General features: G+C 50.2%; 1 protein-coding gene across 2 annotated transcripts in view; it reads right to left on the minus strand.

Annotated features, from left to right (window-relative positions):
• adcy7 (adenylate cyclase 7) overlaps nucleotides 1-20,335 on the minus strand; it is a 55,333-nt gene extending 34,998 nt beyond the window's left edge. For both annotated transcript variants that reach the window (XM_088938597.1, XM_088938596.1), the window contains exon 1: nucleotides 20,163-20,335. The gene's annotated coding sequence lies outside the window, so the exon portion shown is untranslated. The remainder of the gene's footprint in view (nucleotides 1-20,162) is intronic.
• Nucleotides 20,336-22,048: the final 1,713 nt, after the last annotated feature.

The following is a 22,048-nucleotide window of genomic DNA, read 5'->3' on the forward strand; positions in this document are numbered from 1 at the left end:
GATTCCTCCTGCTACGATTATAGTGAGCCTTTTCAACTAATGTTCAGCTGGATTCAGAGGGGATTTAACCCAGGTACATAAACAACTCTCACTGGGCACAGACAGTCCCAGGGGACTACCTCACACAGCAGCGGAACAGGGACGCAGATTCACAGCAGGAAAAGGAGAGGGAACTCAATTAGAACAAAGGACAAGGCAACGCCTTACACAGAGAATAGTGGGTGCATGAATCAGACGGCCCAGCCAGGTGTTCAGATTCACTGGGTCACTAAACCTCCAACAGAGCAAGACTGCAAATGAGACTGCAAATGAGAGGGGGCGTTCAGCCTTTCCAGCGTCCCAGCGAACCTGCTCTGTACCTCCTGGCCCGCAGGCGTCTTTGTGTTCCGCTTTTTAAATAGCAACACTTATTTAAGGAGTTGCCTTTACATTATCCCACCATACCCACCCTTTCATGACTGCATTGTAGTATTTCTTTCATATTTATTATTATTTGACTATGGAAAAAATAGCCGAGTGTACAAGAACTGCCTAATCACAAGAGAAGCCTTCGTCTCTTGGAGAGGCATGGGCTGGGACAGGTTGTGACAGGTGACCTGGGGCAGGATCAAGCAGAGCAGTGGGGTACAGGAGGAATGGGGCACAGGGCATGGGGACCCCAGTTACAGCCAATTCCTTTCTTACTGCCGATACCCTCCACCGGGGCAGCCCAGACCACAATCCCCAGAAGCAGTTTGAAAAGGAAATTTCTGTTGTTGTTTTTTTGCAATGCAAATTGAAAGACTTCCAAAGCTTTTACATGGGTGACTAGCAAAAAGGTATCTTCTATGGCAAGAGCAGCTCATCTCCAAGAACACAGCAACGAGACCAATCTGCCCCATGCCACCCTGCACACAGCGGGCTCCTCTGGATGCCCTGCCCAGGAGGTGCCACTAGGTACCCACACGTGAGGATCAGAAGAAGAACTGGTCAGGATCAGTGAAACCTGACAGCTCCTGTTGACTGAGGCCTCTCCAGCACCGGCAGAGATCCGTGTTGGCGCACGCAGTGATGCCCATGTAAGGACTTGGGCAGGGGGAGCTACAGGAGAGCTCGGGTGCCAGGGAGGAGCAGAGGCACAATGACCAAAGAAGGCCGAGACGTTGGCGACGTGCTCACGCACTGTCCTGCGCGGGGGGAGAGGCGGCAGGGGGGCCAGGACCTCACCGCTCCCACTGTCCCATCCAGAGGAAAGGTCCCAGCTCCGCACGGAGAGCTCGGCTGTTCCAGCTCCTTACACCTCCTCCACTTTTAATTATTTCGAGAAGCCTCCCAAAAGAATTCAGGCGTGAAAAGAAAATGCTGCTTAATTTCTCTGCAGGCCAACTCCCCTTGGTCTCAGCTGTAGCAGGACAGCTCTTGCACTCCAGCAGAGACCACGGAGGCCTGGATACTTCCCCCATGAAGAGCTGAGCAAGTGCAGGGAAAGGTTCAGACAAGTGAAAGCACAGTTTCCGAGAGGAAAAGTGCTTTTCCCTGGACAGGTCTCTGGAAATACGCACAAAAGGCCTTCGTCCCTCCTGCCTCACAGGCCATGGAAAACAGGCAGTGACTCAGGGGTGAATACACTGCGCACCTCGCCCAGGCACAAGCAGTGCTAATCCAGCAGGGCGTTCAGTTCCACTGGGCGGGGAGATGCACAGAAAATCTCTAAGCTCTTCTAAAAGAGCTTAGAACAGGAAAATCAGAAATAGTAAAGCAACACAGATCAGCAGAGACAGGCGGTGAGGTACATGCTATGTAGGAAATCCCCAGCAATGAACATGTCTTATAGGAGCAACCTCAAATCTGCAAAAACACTATGTGTGAACACTGAAAATGTGTCTGGGACAACGATCAATCTTCTTGTGACTATGCCTTAAAAAGAGAGGAAAACCCTACAGCATAATACAGTGGCTCAACTCACAACCACGGGCTTAAAGACAAAAACAAATACCATGAATCATTCTGAGCAGAAAGAGATAGTACCCTCGGAACACTCATCTGACTGCTCAGCCTTTCTGCCCAGCATATAATTTGTAAATTTGTTTGTTTTTTAGAGTCCTACCACTGGTTGCTACGTTTCACCCACAATGCATGAAGACCAAAGAAGGAATTAGTGAAGTAAAATCGCAAGCCGCCTTTTACAGGACAATACGCCTGGGATCTTTCCAATTCAATGCACCACTGTTCTACACCAGGTACTGGTATAGGAATATTGAAAGCCCTGAAGGGCTGGACGCCCTGTTATGGTTATACATCTTCTCTAGGTTTTGATGTTAAATGAGCAAGCACTCCGTTTCAAATCCAATGATAAAAACATCTTTGAAGTCATTATCCTCGTAATCTGATCGCCTCTTTCCTGACGTAACAGGCAGTCACATCCGAAATTACAGCACTGTGCAGAGCTCTTAGGAAAACAGCTGGGACAATTCGTAATGCACAATAAACAAGATCTGCTTTTGTACAAGCAGATCAGGCTCGAAGCAGACTGAAATATGTAAAGCAATGCCCTCTGAAAATTGAGTTTCAGTCAGCAGACAGGCTCCAGCATGGTTTTCTTGCAGTAGTGTGCCACTGGTATTGGATTAGCCGTGTTTGAAGGACTGCTGAGCCCGAAGCAGATCACTGTGATGCTACTACCAGCCCTCCACTGGCCTTCAAACACTGTTTACAATAAACAGCGGAAGCAGAGCACAGATACGAATGTGTGATGAGATACTCTATGTAACCAAAATTCAGCCACGATTGCGGGCACTGCAATGCGTACTGTGTTCAGGTTGGGATTTACAATTAACAGCACAAAAAACAAAAAGGAGATCCAGATTTTCTCTGTTTTTAAGGTGGTGTCATTTTTAATAATCACTGTATTTTTGAGGTAAATAAAGATGGTGAAAAGGCGAGCTGGGGCTCCAGTACATGCACTCTGATGGGCTGGAAGGCCTGATTTGCCAAAGAGAAGCCCCTCAGCTCCTGCGTCTCACTCTCCAGTGCCACACACTGATTCTGCCCGTCTTTCACGCCCCAGAAATGGCACATGCTTTTCCTCCTGCCCTCACTGAGGTCATCAACACTGCCACGGCCGCAGGCTCATGATCACCATCAGAGCTGAGACACCTTCCCAGTCCTCAGCCCCGATAAGTGATCTCAGCCTGCAGCAGGAAACCGCCGAGCAGGAAGGCTTTTCTCCAGGCACACATTTACAAGCCTAAACCTTTGTAATAACCAGCCCGCAGGAAAAATGCCCAGTCTGCCCGTCATTCTGATCACACCTTGGAACATAATAATGGTAATTGTGTAGCATTCAGACAAGCCCAGCTGAACTGATAATCATGTTGACTTCACTTCACGTCTCGTTTCACGTGATCCAGGATCAGACACAGCGGTCAGGGCTCTGGACTCAGAACTGGAAGGTTGCAGGTTCAAATCCTGAGGTGGGTGCAGCTGTTGCCCCCTTGAGACTGCGCCAGTGAAATACCCAGCTTTATAAATGTAAGCTGCTTTGGATAAAAGTATCACCCCAATAAATGAATAAAGTATTAGCATTCATAAAGTATCTATCTATTGCAGTCTGGTATTCGTGTGACACAGCTGGTCACTTTCCCTTTTCCAAAGACACTAAAGTTCCTTCTGTCCCAGCTGAGCTATTATACACAACAACACAGCCATATGGTAAAATACTCAGATTTACTTTCACTCGAATTACTGAAAATTACTTTAAATATATAAAGGAAGCCGAAAGACAAAATCACCTTTTGTCAAGTGTAATGAATAATACTCGCAGCGTGGACAGTCCTATGATGTGATAAGGGGAGAGTGAGGCTTAAAACAAACAAACCATGCTAGAAATTCTAGAGTAGCTGACAGAGGCCACTGCCCTTAAATGTCTCGGGGCACTATGATCAACCTCCTTCGGGAAGCTAATTAAGAGATCATCTTCACGGCCCGCCTGCTCTGTTATCTTAAGGAAATCCAGACAATGGAGGCTAAACAATGAGAGAGGGGGAGGACCGGTCATTTGGAGTATAGGTGGCCCTGCAGCTGTCTTTTCATTTCCTCTCTGCGTGCCTGGCACGTCCCTTTGGTCATCCCACCCAGCTCCGAGGGGCCAGGCTTCTTCGAAAGACGAGTAAACAAGCGCCGCGGGCCTCCGGTCTCGTCCGCGCTAACAAAGCACTGAACACAAAACACCTCATAAAACTGGGCAGGGAACCGGCGCACCAGGCAGGGGGAGGGAAATTAAAACTCTGCTCCCTGTTAAAACGCATCCTTGAGAGAACAGGCAGCTCATCAGTTGAAAAAAAAAGGCAAATTATTCATCCAAACCTTTAAAAATAAGGTATTTAAGTATTAGCTCATACCAAACTGGGTGTAGCTACAGGATAGTGGTTTTTGCAGTTAAGACATTGCAGCCACACCAAACCTGTGCACATCCCTGGGGCTTTCTGCAGTGATGAATAAATATAAAAATGTCATATTCATAAAAACTGGCCTACCTTTCTAAGAAATCTATAATACCAGGGTGTTATGTTCTACCCAAGCTTGAAACGTATCTGCTCGTGCAGTGCTAGTGCTCTCTGTGAAGCCTTAGTTATCAACAGGGCAGCAGAGCAAGTACAGGATTAAACTGAAAGGTGTTACACCAGCCTAATCGGCACACGCAGCTGCTCCAGCTGGGCACATGAAACGCACAGCTCCAGTATCTGCAGAGCTCCACCTTCACACCCTGCTGCCACCCAGTGCCTGAGTCATGTGCCCGTTCCACTGTCCCAGACACCGGTGGCGCCTCCACCAGCCTGGCGATGGCGTCATCACCACTGAGACATTACAGGACGAGCAGAAACCGTGACATCATGCAGAAACTGGGCTGATGCAAAAAAAAACCCAAACAGTCAAATTGTCTTTTACTATACAAGGCGAGGAATCGGCTACACAGCACAAACAACCCTGCTTGGTCACCCGATTCACACTGGTTAATAAAGTACCTTCTAGTCAGTTCAAGAAAGGACAGAATGTATCAGCAGCAACAATGCATCTCTATAAAACTTTCCCCAACTCACTCTGCGCGAGGAGCTACATCTGTGTGGTTTCCACTCAGTCAGACTCCAGACCTGAATGCAGACCCCTTTCCTGCAAAGCCAAGACAGGGAAACTGACAGCAGCCCATCGCGTCTGCCCTGCCTACTTCAATACTGGGCTCCGCAAGCCTCAGTCAAACATCTCGGTCACAAGTTTAAATCTCAGAGCTGGATTCCCCCTAGCAGACGGCCTGCTGGTGGCTGACCCCTCCGCTGTCATCTCCCACAGATGGCTTTGCGAGACGTTCACAACCCAGAGGGGGCAAACAGATTTCCGTTTTGCAGAATGTTCTCATCAGCCAGAACTGCCAGGGCTTCACACAAGCTGTTCGGCACATCGCTGTTGCTAAGTAACAGGTGTTCTAGAGCAGTTCAGACAGAGCTGCGCTGTGTTGCTATGTGCGTCACGTGAAGTGTGAGGAATGAGTAAGCAGTGATTGGGGGGGGGGGTTACAAGAAACACGCTCACGATTTCACACGATGGTGACAAGATTCGCCATAGTCAGTGCTTATCCCTCTTAAATCTAGCATTGTAGCTCAGCTGAAGAAAAGATGACTCTTTTCCAAGCGACAGCCATGGCAAGCTCCACAGCCCGTCTTGACATCACCCCAGTCGGGCCAGACCTGCAGTTCTGCTCGCCACAGGATTAACGCTGAGCGGCAAATCGCGCAAAATCATTTAATTCCTCCTGGGCGGGAGGTCAAGCGCAGCGAGGTCATCACATCTGCTCTCATCGCGTGGTTTGGCACCACACGCCGCAGCTGAAGCAGGACACCTGACCATCCACCACTTACACGACCTGCGTTCAGGCAAAATGCGAGCACTTCCAGGGTAAGGGGCTTTTGTGGGGCACAAGTCTCAGTTCGGTGTCACCCAGCTTTCAGAGATAAGTGCAGGTGCAGTTTAAACAATGTAAAATAATTGACGGGCAGGGTGTCATGGCCAAAGTTACTCTTTCAGTTTTCCAATAAATATACACCGGCAAGCATCAAGCAAAGAAAAAAAATCATGCTGATGTTCCTCTTCCCCTCATCAGTTCCCCGATTCTTTTGAGTTCCGGGCCAAGAACCCCGCGCCATGACACATGGCGGTTCTGGAGTTTCCTGTGTGCAAACTACGTGCCCCTCCAACCAGTTCTTTGGATCCCCTTAATGCATGGCTTCAGCAGGTGGGCTCAAACAATGGGCAGGATTAGAAAGTGTCGCCTGACGGCTCAGGCCACCGCTGGCCGAGTTGGAGGACTGTACCAGACCTCTGGGCAGGTGTCCGGCGTCACTGGACCGGACCGCCGGAGGGCTGCCCCCCCGGTCCCTGCGTCTCACCCAGGCCAAGCCAAGGCAGTTTTGCAGAGTCCTGTGCTCTTCCAGCTGGCAGCTTGTCTGAGGATGGGGATTGGATCATAGAGCTCCAGGACGATCCCTCTGGGAGGTGACCAGAATGCCCTCTGTCCAGGTATTCATACGGTCATGAATGTCCAGAGGAACCACGCTGAACACCTTTGTTCTCAGTATCTTCCATGGCATAACCTTCTAGCACATTATCTCCTGCACTATGATATCACCTGAGGCAGGAGGAAGTGTACTGTACAACAACCCACCAGATGCAAAACAGCAGGTCCAGCTGCCATCTGAAATCATGGCCTCATAAATGGGTGTCATTCTGTGGTAAGAAAGCTTACCTCCGACAGGCGTAAGCGTTAAAGGAAAAAGAATACACCACTCTTCAAAAGGTCAGGCTACAGGAAAGACTGATTTGAAAGCCAAAATGAGAATACTGCATGCATTCACACCAGCCTGAGGTTTCATGTACAATGAGATCTAGAGGTCATGCCTCATTCTTCAGCTGTATGAGCGGAGCAGATAAGACTTCCATTGTGCGGCTGTGCAGCACACCCCAGCTGTGGGCTCTGTTTGTAAGCCAACACCAGGTACTGGATGTGCCGCTATTTGAAAAAAAAAACTGCATATAGAAATACGGAGTGCAACACAAAATATTATTATTTTCATATTCATCTGTGCACTTTACACAAGAATGAAATGAGTAAACATGCAATGGGAGCCTGAAAGTGTTCCCTGCCGTGCTTTGTGAAAACAGATCCAAAGCAGAGAGAGATCCAGAGAACATTTCAGACGGCCACCTGGATCCATCCGGCTGCACTGCTACACAAGCCCACAGGAATTCTCGCTCCTCGGATTCCACTGGAGCACGGAGCCCCCAGCTTCTCCTTTCCGAGCCTCGCAGCTCCGTACAATCACAAAGACCAAAAATTCCAGTGAGGTCTGGTTACCTCACTGCGTCACACAACACTCATTAAAACTGCTACTGCACGCAGTTACAAAAAAAAAACACCTGCCTGTTTCATGCAGAACAGAAATAAAGACAAAGGCCTTCTGTCTTTTAAACTTCCTCTTGTGTTAAAAAAAAACTCCGCTGCGTCTGGAGAAGTATGAAAGCTGACCTGTTCCTCTCTCTCGCCCGGCTGGTCCCCGTTGTATCAGGGTATCTTGGAGACCAGCAGGACACTGATTGACCGAGCCCTTTCTCACTGACCACTACACCTTCTCCTCGCCATCTTGCCCAGCTCCCTCTCTCCTCACCGCCAGCTCTCCAAAAAAAACAGGAAGACATGTCCGTGCTTAAAGGCTTTTTTTTAAATAAGACTCTTCTAGGGCTTTTGAAATCCAAAAGTAAGTCATTTGGGAAGGCTGACAGTGGTCGTGGAGGTGGAGAGTGGCTGGCTGAGGACAGAATGACTGCTTCTCCTCTGTAAGCCTTCTTCTGTCTTTTGGCTTTTCGTCCAGCGCAGGTGTTTGCCTTGAGAGCAAGCTGATAGGGTAGCAAGGTGGGCAGCGAACAGGAAGCCCCAGTGCTTTTCATAGCACTTTATAGCATTGATAGGCAAATGTTAGCAAACGGAATTTTACTGCTGCAATGGTTTAATAGAAACTGTTGTCAACACAGTGAACTCCAGCGACATCCTATCTCCTTTCTGAACAGGTTTCTGCAAGGCACCCTGTATTACTTGAATTTGTTTCATTTGTTTTCATTTTGTTTCTTTTAAAAGGGAAACATCCCCAAGGTCTTTTTTTTATTTTAAGAGAGAATAGGTCAAGACAAGCAGGAATATTGCCTGTATGTCACTGGACACTGTAACCCTAACACACACTGGCCAGGCAGCCCCGCCTTTCTTCAGCGAGTTTCGTTTCTCTCTCGGCCAAACCCATCTCCAATGATCCCGACCCGTGAAAAGTGAAAGAATGAGATATTTAAGAAGGGCATTACGCACTTCTGCACCAGCTTCATAGGCGGCTTGATGGCTTGATCGCTCTCTCTGAAAGGACGCACGGCGCGGGCAGACTGCCTGCGGGCAGGCAGGAATGTTAGAGGATTCGTCGGACGTGCTGGGACCTGTCAGGACCAAGACGATGCTGCGCTGGGAGAGCACCGCCGTGCCAGCCCCGCTGTCGGAGCGCCGAGACGAGCCAGAGGGGTCCCGGAGGCGGAGAGAGGGGAAACAAACGCAGTTTACTGCGCGGGCCGGGAAAGAGAGGGGGCAACCGAGGTGCTCAGAGGTGCTGCCCTTGCCCGCACAGTTCTGCGCCATCCCAGCCTAGCTGGACTGCTGGGAATGGCATCTCCCCTTGCAGCACACCCAGGCTGGCACAGCAGGTCCTGGAGGTCGTGCCAGTGCCCTCGAAGAAAGCCAGCGGGCACCGGGGCTACGCCACAGCTGTGAAACACACCGCTCGGTACCTGACTTGGCAAGGTTAGCCTTTGACCCTTGGTATCAAACCCTTCTGCGCGGCCTGTCCTATATCTGTGCTGCAATCTTCACTCTCCTTGTGCCAGTTTCGAATGGAAGAAACTCGAACTCCTGGTAAGAGCGCTTCCCCTGCTCACCAGGTGCTTTCCAATCAAAGGCTCTTCTCTAAAAATCCCGGAGCCCAGTGAGGTGGCTTGTCTGGGCGCACACTTGCACCAGTGCTACCGAAGCCCTTTTATCAGGCAAACTCAAAATGCAAGCAGGAAAAGGCTGCTGCCATATCACCCTGCAACTCACAACTGTCAGCCCACTGAAGCTTGGGTTGTGAGCCTGGTCAGTGCCTGGATGGGAGACCTCCTGGGAAAAACTAAGGTTGCTGCTGGAAGAGGTGTTAGTGGAGCCAGCAGGAGGCGCTCTCCCTGTGGTCTGTGTGGGTCCTAATGCCCCAGTATAGCGACAGGGACACTATACTGTAAACAGGTGCTGTCCTTCGGATGAGATGTAAAACCGAGGTCCTGACTCTGTGGTCATTAAAAATCCCAGGGTGTTTCTCGAAAAGAGTAGGGGTGTAACCCCGGCATCCTGGCCAAATTTCCCATTGTCCCTTACCAATCATGGCCTCCTAATAATCCCCATCTCTGAACTGGCTTCATCACTCTGCTCTCCTCCCCACTGAGAGCTGGTGTGTGGGGAGTGTACTGGAGCACTATGGCTGCCGTTGCATCATCCAGGTGGGGCTGCACACTGGTGGTGGTGGAGGGGATCCCCAATACCTGTAAAGCACTTTGAGTGGAGTGTCCAGAAAAGTGCTATATAAGTGTAAGCAATTATTATTATTATTATTGCTGTACTGCACGTCACAAGTCAACGTTTTGAAAAAAGCCAGCGCGGCACGTGTCACGGGTTCGCTCTTCTTGAGCCTAGCGCTCTGCAGGCTGAGTTGATCTTTCCCAGTGGCGAGATTAGAAAAGAGAGATGCCAGGCCTTCTGAGTTCCTCCAATCCACACCGCCCTGCCAGTCGGATCAAGGGTGGAGCCTTCGCTGACTTTTAATGACCTCTGTCTACGGACCTGTTGCAGCAGAATGAAACCCAAACCACATTCTCACTTCAGGGCAGGAAGAGGTGGGGTCCAGCATCAACACCGCGCCCGCCAGCACAACGCCAGACACATTCTTTGCTGTTTTCATTTGCCAAAACCAGCTTGGAGAAATAGGAGACTTGGAGGTGGCTGTAGAATTCCCTGCAGTCAGGCGTTTTTGGTGTTGATGCTACAGAAAAAGGAGAGGCTGCGGTATAGTGTGAAAAACCTGTCTGAGAAACAGCATGCAGGGGTACCTTTCCTGTACCAGCTGTTGAAGTCTGAGCTGTCTGACCCAGGGCATTAAGAACAAATATACTAGGCAATTAAAAAAGAAAACACTAGCTTGTTCTACAATTCCATTTTCATAAGGACTTTTTTAACAGCACCAGGTGGAGACTTTTCCAACAACAGATGGGAGAGAAAGACTGTTAGAAGGCAGGTTTTGTGATGAAAGCTCCGTGGCGCTATCTTTTTAATCAGGTGATGTAAGTCACAGAGAAGCACAAACACGCCAGGCAGTTGCATCAGGGCTAATCTCCGAGCACAGCAAATACAAACGCAGCTCTGAGAAACCACACACAGCCCCATTTCCCTAGCAACGCCCAGAGAGGGGCTTTTTCTGCAGGGACGCAGGTGTGTCCGCCTGCCAGCGGCCGGCTCTTACAGCAGCAGCGTCGCCCAAGTCGAGACCCGGCCAGAGCGCCGAACACCCGCCAGTGCCCGTCTTGGCACAGGAAATGCAATGAGAGCCGACACTCCCCAGGGTTAGCTGATAAAACAACACAGAGAGCCACCGCCAGTCTGATTCTGCTCTTCACCTCTCGTGTGCACCTCTGACAACACACTCCAATGGACTGTGCCTGCAGTGTCATTCTCTCGTCTCAATCATCGTCTGGCCTTCGCTCCTGCTGAGCTCTTGTCTGCTTAACCGAGCAGAGCTTAGCCTTTAATTGAACACATGATCTTAATTAACCTTTTCAATAGTGTTCCATTCATGAGCGGCTAGAGGCTTCAATCACCTGTGCAAATTAAGTAAATTAAATCTATAACATTTTAGTGGCATTAAAACGAATTCTGACTGAGTAAATTATTTGTTCAATTACGGATTCAATTAAGTAATGCAGGGGCTGTGGATCAGGAGGCCTATCGAGGACTGAATTGACATCTGCCAGGCTGCCAGGCTACTCGAGGAGTGGTCATTTTCAGGGATGGGTCATCTATCCTCTGCTGCCCAGCCAGTGTAAATTTCAACTCCAGCCGGAATCGCAGTTCCTGTATTTGTGCTACTGCTGTGGTTTAAAGGAGAGTTGAACACAATCACAATCAAAGCTACAGCTTTTCGACAAAAACACGCCATAAAACAGACATTTCACTTTGGGCTAAACTGCGCTTGGCTCATGAAGCTTCTGGCTTCAGCCGTAGAGAACTTTGTTACAGTCCATCAGTAGCAGGCTGGGCCGCTCAGCACACGGGTCACCCCGACATCCGGAGGTCACACAGCCGCACACTAGGGACTTCCATACTGACAGAGCAGGCAGATGGGCTCGCTGTCTGCGCTCTGTGGACCACACACCTGAGTCAGGCAGGAGGCCCCAGCTCCAGAACCCGACGGCCCCCCAGGACCACGGCTACACCCTCATGCCCAGCTGAGGCCGGACTGTCCCCCTCCTCGGCAGGGATGCACCCCACGTTACCAGGAAGCCCCCGGACAGTGATACCGTGACGGAACTGGTCCAGAACAACAGCAACACCCTCCCCAACCCAGGATATCTCCGAGCACACAGGGGATTCCTGCTCACTAATAACAAACCGGCTAAAACGTCAGCTCGTGCCCAAAACAAGGAAACTGCAAAGTCACAAGCAGCAAAACAGAACTAACCTGAAACTGTTCAGACCAGATCTGCCACAACACAAGAGTTACACAGGTGGGGCATAGCACACCACACACACACAGACACTGCCACTTCGATCCATAAAGAAGCAGCACTCGTGGCTTACTTACTTACTGCGCGAACAGTCCAGTTCAGCAACACAGCTTGCTGCTCTCGACCGCACAAGGATACTGAGACCCAGCCAGCCTTCACAGGACACGAGCACAACACGCAGGACAGAGCAGGGCGGCAGGGCGGCCCCCGCGCTCTCACCCCTGCAGACACGCGCCGGGCGCCATACCTTCTCCGCGTCCAGACCCCGCCCGCCAGAGGCCAGCCGGCCGTCCAGGGCCAGCGCCACGAGGAGGGACAGAAGCAGGGGGCACCGGCCCGGGCTCGGGCAAATCCAAACACGCAACGGGCCGGGGGGGGGAGGGCAAACCGAAGCAGAGCAGCACTCACGATCTGCTGCCCCCAGTGTGAACGCTTTCACGAAAAAGCTCTGCCTTCTGCCGCAATAGGTGAGCACGTCCTCGCCGGCACTTATCCACTCGGGCACTGTCATTAGTGTTACGCAACGCCCTTGAGCTGAAAGCACAAAGAACACTCGAGAAAAAAGGATAAAGACACCCACGCACGCGCGCACACGCACACACACACACACACACAGGCTCACGCTGAAGACCCCCAAACCTTGGGCAGCGCGCAAGGGAATGGCCGTCCTGGGTGAGCCAATTACCAGCTCCTGCGACTGGCCAGACAGCCGCCCATGTGAAGCGATGCAGCTCCACAATGGCACGCCGAGGAGCAGCTCACAGCGAGATGGCATCCTGGAAATTAACCAATTAAGCAAACGGGGAAGCGACAGCCCTTTTCAGCGAGGAGGCTAAGTACTTGTAGCACCGCGACAACCAAGGCCACTTCTGCGCCCCCCCCCACCCCCACCCCCACCCCCGGCTAGCCCTGAACGGGGGGGCTCTGTTCAAGTGCAGGCAGTAACTCCGCCACTCGCACCGAGAGCAAAACCTGGGAATATCCGGCTCGTCACAGCTCCCCAGCCCACGAGAGCTGCCAAAAATAAAAAAAAGACCCATCTCATCACGAGCGAGACGTGAAACCTTCGCCGAAAACACCCTCGCCCCCCCCCCAGGCAAGGTTTTAACAAGGCCTTTCCTGTGTTCTGTTTGTTTTTCGGTATCATTTGTCACGGCAGAGGCAGGTATTAATCTCTGCGCGCAGACCCGCGCTGGCCTCACAGGTTTCGGAGCCGCAGGGCTACGGGATCGAGAGCAGGGCTGCCTGGGAGGAGCTGCAGAACAAAGCAGAGACCCCTGGTCCCCTAGTCCCCCCACATCCCCGGCCCTGCCTGACTGCACCCCGCCGGACACCCAGCAAGGCACCCACCCAGGCAGGGCCCCTCCTCTCTCTCCTCCACCGCTGGGCGCCCCAGCTGTCGCTCCTCTGCTTTCTGTGCAGAGGGGTGCAGTCTCGGGGTGTCCACTGCGTGCACCTCACCAAGAGAAACCCCCAATCCCAGCCAAGGAACACAGGAGGTTCTCAACACATCACCTCAAGACCCAGCCACGTCACCCCGCAACTCCCAGAAGGCAGCCCACTGGAGCTCAGCAGGTGTGAGCCTGGTCAGGACCTGGATAGATAGATAAGACTTTATTGATCCTGAAGGGAAACTGATGATGGGAGACCTCCTGGGAAAAGCTGAGGCTGCTGCTGGAAGAGGTGTTAGTGGGGCCAGCAGGGGGCACTCACCCTGTGGTCTGTGTGTTTCCTCGTGCTCCAGTTGTAAAAAGGCGCCGTCCTTCAGATGAGACATGAAACCGAGGTCCTGACTCTCTGTGGTCATTAAAAATAAATTTCATCTCAAAAAGAGTAGGGGTGTAACCCCGGCATCCTGGCCAAATCTCCCCCTGGCCTCTACCAGTCATGGCCTCCTAATAATCCCCCTCTCTGAACTGGCTTCATCACTCTGCTCTCCTCCCCACTGAGAGCTGGTGTGTGGGGAGTGTACTGGTGCACTATGGCTGCTATCCAGGTGGGGCTGCACACAGGTGGTGGTGGAGGGGATCCCCATTACCTGTACAGCGCTTTGAGTGCAGTGTCCAGAAAAGCACGATAGAAGTGTAAGCAATTATTATCATCTGTCCTTGCACTATGGGACTGGCGTGCCTATGCTGCCCACACCAACAGATCCTATTAAGGCAAAGAGAGGCTCGCCTGCACTGTTCAGGCTCATCCGAGCAGAGAGTGCTTCAGCCGAGCGGCACAGAGCAATCAGCGCCTGTTCATATAAACGGAGCAGCCACCCCAGCTCTGCTTTGACTCAGTCCTGTGTTTTATTTAAGGGTTTAATCTGTGTTTTGATTGACTTTATCATCAACTACAGTTATTAGGCCTGGTCCAGGGAGAAGCATGGGAAAAGAATGGGCCCTGTGTTTCAAGTCTGGGCTCTCTGTTTGCACAGATGGCTCCACTCTGGAACATGTCAGCCCTGCTGGCTAGCTTCTTTCACAGGAATGGCTGCAACACAAGAGTGTCGGGGATGTCTGGAACAAACGACCCAGCCATGTCATTGAAAGTGATTCCCTGGGATCCCTCAAAAACCATCTTGATGACATTTTTTTAGCCTTCTTAGAAGCTGTGAAAAGATTAAGAACCACCGAGACTTATCAAACAGCTTCTTTAGACAGCCTGGTGCTCGCTGGGGACATGGAAATTAAGATCTGTGTAAGGGGGTGCTGGTCTAGCCCTGCAACAGGTACAGGACTCATTGGAAAATTCTGTATAGTTGAGTCCTAAAGAAATGCATGAACTCTTTCAAGTTGAAGCTCTAAAAGTTGTATTCTTCCACACTGGAAGCTCCATTTTATGAGGCAGAAGCCTAATCATACCGGTGTTGCAATATCAGGACTACATAACCAAACAACATTCCTCTTTGAAAGTAAAAAAAAAAACACTATCACTTTCAAAGCATAAGGGGTATGTGTCTTTTCCAGCAGTTTGTTTTTTGACAGTGTTACAAAGCCACTGCGATACCACTTACACTTCGGGAGCTTCCTATCCTTGCCGATGAACAATGGGAAAAGTAAAGGAAAAGCAGGGAGTCTGTCCTACAGGATAACCCCATCCCGCCCCCTCACCACATCTGGGCCTGTTTTCTTTACTAATGGATGTGCGATAACAAAGGCCTGCCAAAACAAAATGTCTCAGACAGCAGTGCAATCACACAACCTCTCGCCACAAAGTGCAACACATTCCTCAAGTGAATCAGTGACTAGAGAGCTGTGGCCAGATGGTTTCAGAAATCAAGACAAATGCCAAAAGAAAGCAACGCTTTATGAATTGATTAGAAAAGACCACGGTCTGGGGAAAGAAGACTAGTGCATCCCCAGCCAAGGAGAACAAAGATCCGAGAAAGGCCAGCAGAGAAAAACGTTGCAACAGTAGTAAATTAAAAGCCAACCTGAGCCACTTGAGCAGAGCTTTCAAATTGCTTACGAGCGTGTTGAGGCTAACTGATAGCATCTCATCTGATCCCTCACGTATCCTGCATGAACAATACTGACTGATGCCTTCAAACAGACATCTCAGAGTCCCTCGCTGCAGACACAACAAAATGAGCCATCTCTTTCTCCCACACTCAATCAATGAGTTCACAATAAAGGAGGCCGGTTCATTTGGTTGGTATTGGTTTATGGGCCAGTGCACTCAGTGGTTCTGAAGGAGTGATGTACAATAACAGGGGCTCAGGCTGATTGTAGGGGCAGTAAACATACAGGTTCTGTTGAGCTGTGGAGCTCCCAGTAGGAGAACCCATACACAGTCATACCCAGCACAATAACAGTGCAGGGGCTGAAGTCTTTTATGTGATGCTAGATTCATTATTTTTCATAATGTTTGTATGTACTGTTTGTATGTAAGTCTCTGTGTGTGTAAAAATAGCTGCTTGGATGCAAAACGAATTTCTGAGAAATGAGATACTGAAATATTATCAGATGGTACAAGACGACGATGGGGTCTCAATAAACTGTTTACCATGCCCCAGCGCTCACTCGGGGTCGAGATCGCACACAGCAGAGTGAGACCCGTCCAGAGGGATGGTGAGAAAGGTACAGGTCACTCTCACTTCTGGGGCAGCCGGACAACGCGTCCGCTGGCCACACAGCTCCCCTGCTCACCCTGACCGCCCTACAGCAGGACACCCGTGGCGTTTCAGCCACCCACAGCCAGCAACGCAGATCGGTAAGTGTGGGGGCAGCTGTTCTGACACTGCTGAGAGGAACAGAAAGAGAATATTATGGGCAGGGTGTCGCCGAGACTGGGGTTCTGGGCTCTGCAGCTCTGAGTCTGATGGGCTCCTGACTCTGGGTGCCAGCCAGCTGGCAATGCTGGGGCCCAGGAGTCTCCGTACCCCGCCTGTCAGGACAGAAAGGAGCTTCTGGCATGTGTGACAGAAGGGGGGGGGGGGGGGAGTCTGTTAAATGCCTTCCTGAGCTCCAGGAAAACAGGCATGGAAAAACTCCGGCACCCCGCCCTGCCTAGCACAATACAGCGAGGGATCTCCACATTGTTCTGTGGCAAGCTGTGCCATCCCCTGGTCCAGGCGCAGGAAAGATCTGCCATGCGAGGCCTTTCCTGAAACACTCGCAGCCAAACTGCTTCGCTCCTGATTCCTGAAACAAACTAGCAGTGCACTGAGCACTCCCGAAGAGACAGAAACCGGCTGAAATCTCAGCTGAAAGAAGGATGATCACAGACTGCAACCACGTTCCTCTGAAGAAACCCTTCCAAGCAGAAGGACTGCTGCTGGGAATGTCGATAGTGGACCAGCAGGTGGCACTCTTGCTTCTGGGCAAGTTCCAAACCAACGCACCAGTATAGTGACACTGTACTGTAGGAGGTGCTGACCTTTACACTAGACGTCTGTGTAGGGCCTGACTACGTGATCTTTACAGATTCAGTGACACTGTTCGTTAAGGCAGGGATGTTAACCCAGTGTCCTGGCTGAGCAGCGCTCTGGGCTTGTACGACCTAACCTACTTGAAGCTCCACGTCAATCCAGCTGGTGACTGGGAAGCAATTTGTTACCCCTCCCTCTGCTCCGCTGTGCTCTGCTGGTGCAGAATTGCTGCCACGTGTCACCCAGGTGAAGGCTGCACTTTCTTGTCTGAAAAAGTGGGTCCCCTCCTATGCGAGAGGAGCCTTAGCATCACTACAGAAACGTAAAGACTTATATTAAGAAGCCGTGTGCCAACCCCCTTCCCCCAGAAAGAAGATAACAGGATTTCAGTTCTCTGCCTCTACAGATAGCTGACCCAAATCGGTTTCCTTTCCCAGATTTGCCTAGCACATCCCGTGGACAACGGGTGTCTAGTGGTTTGGCCTGATCGGTAGCTGCCGGATGGAAATGAGAGAAACCACAAGCAAATGACGTCTGCCAGACAGAGACATAAAAAACACTGTTAAAAAAAATAAACCACTGACAGCAGAATCAATATCTACATCAGCTTTCACTGGCCCCGTATTCCACACATATCGTGATGAAAGCAGAAAATCAACACACATCATCGGTAACGGACCGCTTCATGTGGGATTAAGCATTTTTGGGGCAATCATCCTCAGCCCATTCACCCCAGTCCCAGGGCAGACTGTGCAGATAGCTGATCTAACTGGCCAGTACCCAGGCGCAGCGCCCCCTGCTGGTCCACAAACAGGAGCCCCCTGAGAAGCTGGTCTGTGCCACATTAATACTTCTGGCACAGTTTAATGGGGTTTCCTTGACTGCCCCCCCCCCCCCCAAGAACCTGGATGGTTCTCTCTTTTAGATACCATCCCTGTCCTGTCCATCAGAGAAAGAGCATTTAGTATGGAGGTGTCTTTTCCAGTACAGTCAAAGCCTGCTTAGCAGCACAGGATCTGTCATTACCAAGCCTCCTCATTTACCCCACGCACCACCAGTGGGTGTAAGGAGACAGAGATTTCCACAGAGCACAAGACTGAGTGTGTGTGGGGGGGAGAGGACATACATTCCTGGGATTCCTGCTCCTCCGGTACCCTGACTTTACAGGCCATGTGTAACACCAGCCAAACGAAAACACACTCCGCAGTCAGGCAGCTGAGCGGACCGCACCCCACGCTGCTGTTAACATCTAGACTATCTCCACACTCTGAACCCTGTGCACTTAGACATACAATCCAGGATAGAAAGGGCAGCTGTTTGTTCACAAGGGAGACTGCCACCCACACAGCCCCAGAGCCACATGTCCCCACGGGCTGCTCCCCGCACTCCGGACCCCAGCCCAGCCCCCAGCTGACTCCATCACAGGCCTGGCCTGAGCTGCGCGACGCGGTTCACCTCTTGTGCGTGTGGGAGGCTGCCTGCGCCTGCTGCACTCTGCGAAGCACACTACAGGCCCACCGCACGTCTGAGCAGAAATAATATCCCCATCGAGCAACGCACTCGCTCAGGTAAGGCTTCGACCAGTTCACTACGCTCACCTGGTGTCTGAGCCTCCAGGACCTAACGCACATCCTATCTGCCCAGAGGAGAGCCCCGAACGCTGGTTTCGACACGGACTCCTGCATTACCGTTTTCAGGGTCTCTGGAGACACCCGCTTGATCAAACCACTGGCTGAAAATCAAATACGTAGTTATCCAAGAGTTACAGGAGAAACCGATAGGGACGTGCAGAAAAATGTCTTCTTGCTCCTGAAATAGTTTTTTTTTTCTTATCATACATAAAAAGAAATGTTGGAAAAATACTCCCAGATAGTAATAGCGCTGGCACAGGGTAGCAAAACAGTCCTCTCAACTACTGGCTCCAACCTTTCTGACACATGAAAGGCAACCAGTCTTTTGGAAGCATTAACACTCACCAGGAGTCTTATCTTTCAGACACCAGACACATTTCGACACTCCTTCACCACTTGTTCATAACTACAAGACTCCAACAGGACAGCACCAGGCGTTCCCAGAGGACACCAAAACAGCCCCAGAGCTGCGAACGGTTATCACCACAAAGTTCAATAAACTGAGAAGAGGCGTTGCTAACAATTTAGCAAACTGTTGTATTTGAAACCCTCAATATAGGCTATTGTCTTCTCAGAGATACGGGGTACCAGTCGTTTTGCCTGCTGCAATGCGATCCAGTTCTGGTTCTGGAGGGCCGGTGTCCCTGTAGGTTTTCATTCCGGCTCAGGCTCTAATGGCCTACATTCAGCTCCTTATTATCTTAAACGGGTCCAATTATCAAGTGCTCCCAGCTCTCCGAGTACCAAAGCTTTAAAAAGACCTAGAAAAAGCTGTCCTGGTGTAGTAAGCCACCGGAAACAGCACAAAGGAACCTGACCTTCATCCTTTACAGAAATCGCTCATTTTGTCAAGCGCACGTTGGAAACGTTCGTCCATGGCGCGTAGCCCGAGCACATGAAGCAGACAAAGAGTTGCTCAGCTCTTCAGACAGTCTGAATTCGCCTTAATACTTCCGATTCTTGCATCACTGCACCAACAGGTAGTGTGTGTTCTGCAGAAAATGTAACTTGGCTTGTGTCTAAGAATGTAATGCGAGGACACCCGCAGCCTCCTGTTCAGTAGCGGAGTCTGAAACCTCCACATCCGCGGCTTCGGCAACGCGTGAACGCGGCCACCAGCCTCCCCGCCCGGGCCAATTAGTGCTTTCGGAAACGAAACTTGCCCGCTTAGCTGACGCATCCATCGATGTTATTAACAAATTCAAAAGTATTTGGGATGGTTTCAGGCAGGTCAGCGTCTACAACAGCCTTGAGTAACCAAGAGAAAACGAGAAGCTCAGGTTTCGGGAAAGAATGTGTCTTTTAATTTCTCGTGTGATGTGTTATTGCTTAAAATAAGGTTGTTTTTTTTACTTCACAGATTTCAAGATGGTAGTTTTTAAGTATCGGTAGAAAGAACAACTGATTTGTCCGATCGATCTAGACACAAAAGCTCAATGCCGACACGCTGTTCGGGAGCACTGCGAAAAACCCATGACGAGAGAGCGCGAAGAAAATATGATTTTTGTTAATGTATTACTGTATCGATGAGCAAAAGGCGTGCTTGTTTTTTTATTAAAAGTTTAAAGTGTTCATCTTTGCAGTTTTCAGCTCAGAAAGACACTACCCGCGGCTCTATCCGGAGAAATTGTTGACTGTGATAGTTTCACGTTTCACATTAGACTTCCCTAATTTCAACACGACGTAAAAAGATCGTCGTGCGCTTGAGTCTGATCCTGAAATCTAAAAAAACAGCCACCTAAGAAGTCACGAACCTGACGCAGACGGTACTCAAATCAGTCCAAATGAAAAACCATACTCACCTGTGTCTGCGCGCAGAGGGATCCGATTTTAAATTCAGTCTCCCGGGACAGAAAAGGTACAGAGAGTACGAAGAAGCATTAAGGTGGTCTAATTCCTTCCTTTACTTCACTCTTTGCCCTATCAAGCGAATTTTGGTGGGGTATACCTCAGCTGTACAGTTCCAACGCGCTGTAGGCTCAGTTTTTTTTTTGTCTGCTACGTTAAAGGTGCGCTCTGGGGTTCGTCCGCTGTAGATGCGCCCTCTTTCCGGCTCCTCTCTCTCTCTCACGCACATTAAACGCGGAAACAAAACGGCCACAGCCAATCTATCAAAGTTCAACATCTGGAGGGATACATTTACATCAAAAACAAAGTCCCTGGCTGGGATTAAAATCTCTGCAACAGCAGTTTGGCGCTCAGCTGTGAGCGCTGTGCCATCGTCCACGTTTCTTATTCGCCAATAGCGTCTCCAGATTACACGCTTTTCAGTAGATTTTAAAAAAGAACGATCATCCAGTCCCCCACGACACAGTCTATTTTGGGTTGTGTTTCCTGTATTCTGCGTAGTTTAGTTTCTTAGTACGGGCGAAAGTGTCGGATTTGGATACCTATGAAATCGGTCTCGTCGACCCAGAATTTCTGCTTTCTGTATTTGGTTTTACAGTCATTTTTCTCATAATAGTCGAATTTATTGCCTGTTCATCCTGCAGGTCTGCAGTGCCAGTCTCAGGTCAGTGCTATAGAATCTACAATGTTTAAGTAATCAAATAATCGAAATGTACCACATATGGAGAAAATTGTTAAAAAGGAATGACTATTATGAACAAGTAGTAGGTTTATTCCATGCTGAAAAGAGAAGAAAGAAAACACGACGTTTCGGCCGTGGAGACTTCTTCAGGTGCTCCACGGCCGAAACGTTGTTTTCTTTCTTCTCTTTTCAGCATGGAATAAACCTATTACTCGTTCCTTTGCATGCTGACGCAGCTACCCACCTCAATGACTATTAATGCTGTTCATGCTTTTCAAAGCCTGTTACAAGACCCGAAAACCTTGTCAATTAAATGATCTGGAACAATCAACTACAACGACCCCACTTGGAAAAAACCCGCAAGCGGTTATCTTCTTGCAGGACTCTCGGCGTGACCTGCAATCTTCAAAAATGAACTGTCTTTTTGATCATATCAACTGTTCGCTCGGTAACCGATCTGGACAATCCGAAACGGTTGCTAAAAAAAAGAGCCTGGCTTTGGTCAGCGTGACGGGCTTCACAACCCTGAGGAGCAGGCTGGGGCTGGGAAGCTGTTTGTAAATAGATGCATGTATAATGTACAGGAGTGCTGTGTGTCCATAATAAATGTCCCCCAGGGCACAATAAAATCTTATCTTAACACCAATGATGAGCCAAGAGCTGAGCCCAAAACAAAGCCCACTGAGCCAGCTGGTCCTGAGGCTCACTGACCCGAGCCACACCGACACTAACCAGCCTCAGGACAGCACTGCTAGAGCACCACAACTCAGACTCCACAACATCACAGCACAGATCAAACAGCAATATCTCACACACTGGGACACACACACAAACAACATAAACTGGAATGCTACAGAACCCTAAACAGACAATACACACTAGCCAAATATTTGACCAAGATAAGAAACAGCAAAAAGAAACAGACCCTGACAAGTACAGGCTCAGTGACCACAGCCTGGCCATAGAAACTGGGCGACACAGGCAGACCTGGCTGCCCAGAGAGGACAGGCTCAGTGACACAGCCTGGACACACACACTGGACACAGGCAGACCTGGCTGCCCAGAGAGGACAGGCTCAGTGACACAGCCTGGACATACATGCTGGACACAGGCAGACCTGGCTGCCCAGAGAGGACAGGCTCAGTGACACAGCCTGGA

This window comes from Atractosteus spatula, chromosome 21 (assembly GCF_055471065.1).
Source record: "Atractosteus spatula isolate fAtrSpa1 chromosome 21, fAtrSpa1.hap1, whole genome shotgun sequence".
In the NCBI taxonomy this organism is placed as follows: domain Eukaryota; kingdom Metazoa; phylum Chordata; class Actinopteri; order Semionotiformes; family Lepisosteidae; genus Atractosteus; species Atractosteus spatula.